The sequence below is a fragment of the Sinocyclocheilus rhinocerous genome, unplaced genomic scaffold (genome assembly GCF_001515625.1).
Source record: "Sinocyclocheilus rhinocerous isolate Xijiao unplaced genomic scaffold, SAMN03320098_v1.1 scaffold4561, whole genome shotgun sequence".
NCBI lineage: Eukaryota > Metazoa > Chordata > Actinopteri > Cypriniformes > Cyprinidae > Sinocyclocheilus > Sinocyclocheilus rhinocerous.
In genome coordinates this window covers 141141-143632 of record NW_015657966.1, presented here as the reverse complement: position 1 = coordinate 143632, position 2492 = coordinate 141141, and positions in this window count along the sequence as shown.

Genomic DNA, 2492 nt, shown 5'->3' with positions numbered 1-2492 from the left:
AAACGAGTGTATGTTTGCTGGTAAGATGTGTTTGACAGTTTGTGGTGTGGCAAATTGTGCAGTGAGGTTTGTAATTTTATTAATGAAGAATGTGGCAAAGTCGTCAGCTGTTAGAGTTGATGAAGGAGGGGGAGGAGGAGGACAAAGGAGGGAAGAAAATGTTTTAAAGAGCATACGAGAGTTAGACGAATTGTTAATTTGTTAATTTATGAAACAAAATATATAAATATTTCCATCAATAGAAAAATAACAGCATACACGTTTGGAAGGATATTACTTGCATCACATGCAGTGGGATCCTCTGCAGTGAATGGGTGCTGTCGGAATGAGAGTCCAAACAGCTGATAAAAACATCATAATAATCCACACCACTCCAGTCCATCAGTTAATGTCTTGTGAAATGAAAAGATGCGTGTTTGTAAGAAACAAATTCATAATGCTAACTTTCTCCAAGTCTGCTCTGATGAAGAAACAAACTCATCTACATCCTGGATGGCCTGAGAGTGAATACATTTTCATTTAAAATTTTTGGGTGAGCTATTCCTTTTTTTTATTTATTTATTTGTTTTAGTTTTTTAGTGGTGTTATTTTAGAAGACGATTCCTGATCTGTCTTGTTCTAATAAAATGTTTTTTGACATGGTACCCCAGTAATACATGATAATACAATGCGTTTTGGACAATTTTTATTTTTTTTAAACCAAAGCTAGGAGGATAATTGTTAAAAAGTCTTAAGAAAGCATGTGATGAATAAATTAAAATAGCACTGTTTTATATGAGAAATGTTTCCTCTTCTTTTGATCAGTGAGACTCAGAAGGTGAATGCATAGCAGAATGTATACAACACTGCTGGTGTACAAATCTGCTTAGAAATGATGATAAGCAGCACTAAAAGAGTTATTTCTGTTATAAGTCTTCAAACTAAAAAAATATAAAACCCAAACTGGATCAGTAAAAAGGACCAGCAATTGAGGCATCTGTAAAACTGTGAATCTCATAGCCTCTGGCTTCTTCATTACACCATAAGCAACATCTGTTCACTCCTGCTGTTGGTATGTTGGACTGCATGAAAGAGCAGCTGCTGAACGGGCCCAAAGGAAAAGTGCTGGACTAATGACCTGCTTCCTAACCCAAGTGCCTCTTTCACTCGCTCTCACATCGTCAGACCACCTCTGGACCACGGCTGACCTCACACAACATCAGGACAGATTGAGATGTGCTGGTGTGAGATAATGATGTGCAGTGCAGCTCATGTGAGTTAAACGCTGTGTTCCTGTTTCTCTGTTCTCTTGTCAATTAGTGACAGACTTTTTTTGGCAAGTTCAGTTAATGATCTTGGGTGTCAGAGAAAGTGAGACTTCCCAGAATATTTAAAATCAGTCTAGAATTTGAAAAGTTGCATAGTTGTTTAGAAAATGACTCAGCAAGTGCGCATATGTCTCTGTGTGATGTCTGTCAGCTCTTTCATCTGCTGATGTTAATATATCAGCCAATCAACTCTGGGTGGCAAAGCACTGTCAAAAGATCTCTGGGATAAAGTTGTGGACAGACACAAGTCAGGAGATGGATACAAAAAAAAAAAAAAAAAGGCTTTATCAAATCACAGTGAAGTCTATTAAGTAAAAAGGTATTTCCAGACACAAACACACCGGTCAAATTTTTGGAACAATTAGGATTTTAAATGTTTTTGAAAGAGGTCTGATATTCACCAAGGCTACATTTATGTGAGCAAAAATACTGTTAAACCTGTTGTTTTGTGTTGTGTGTTGAATATAATATAAAATGATTACAGTTTAAAATAACAGTTTTCTATCTTAATATATTTTTTAAATATAATTTATTCCTGTGATGGTGGATCAGAAACTCTACATTAATCAGAGTTTCCAGTTTTTCTGCCGCCCTGAGGAGGTCTTGCACAGCTGTCTATGTTTATCCCTCTGTAATCTGTTTCAGAGCTGCTGTCTAACTTGTTTCTGACCTCTTTCCAATCAGACATTCTTTGTATGAAATATTATACAATATCATAATCTATTCACGCTGTTGTTTCCCATTTTAAACAGATGTTATGCTGGAATTAAAAGTAAGACATTAAAATGCACTGAAATATGCCTTAAGGAGGTTTATTTTGTAATTCATGATAAGTGCATTCTCTGTTGTGTTGCTGTGACATGGGACGGTAACAGAGTGCCGGTGGCCCTGTCTAAATGATTCCTGAAGGAAAAGGGAAACACGGCTCACCTGACTGGGACACCACTGCTGCTTCTGTACCTGTCTCATAATGAGAATTAATTGCAGAAGGGTTTTGTTAGCTGTTTCTCCAAACCCATCCATGTGACGGTGTAATCACTGTTGCCCAGAGCAACGCTGAGAGGTTGCCAGAGGGTTTGGCCCCTCACAGGGTAAATCCTTAGGGACATGTGTATGCAGTGTTTGAACTATACCGTGGACTTTGGGGGAGCCCACTTTTATTTTTATAACGGGGTTGGGGGGGTT